Raw genomic sequence first — 355 nt, forward strand, 5'->3', positions numbered from 1 at the left:
AACAAGAGAAACAGAGGTCAAGAGGGGATAGAGTAAGTAAAGAGGGAGAGATAGAAAAAGGGGGATGGCTTCCTCTATACTCTTGCATTGGTGCTCTTCTGGCCATGTGCCAGAATACTAATCCTATTCAAACTATAACCACACACACACACACACACACACACACACACACACACACACACACACACACACACACACACACACACACACACACACACACACACACACACACACACGGAGGCTTTCTTGAGTGGCAGGGCCATGTGAGCTCCTGAACATGTGCTATTCTGGGCAAGGGAGGAGTAAAGCAGAGAGGAGGAGGGGAAAGCAAGGGTTAGTTTGGGGTCTTTTCTTT

This window comes from Salvelinus alpinus, chromosome 8 (assembly GCF_045679555.1).
Source record: "Salvelinus alpinus chromosome 8, SLU_Salpinus.1, whole genome shotgun sequence".
NCBI classification, from domain to species: Eukaryota; Metazoa; Chordata; class Actinopteri; order Salmoniformes; family Salmonidae; genus Salvelinus; species Salvelinus alpinus.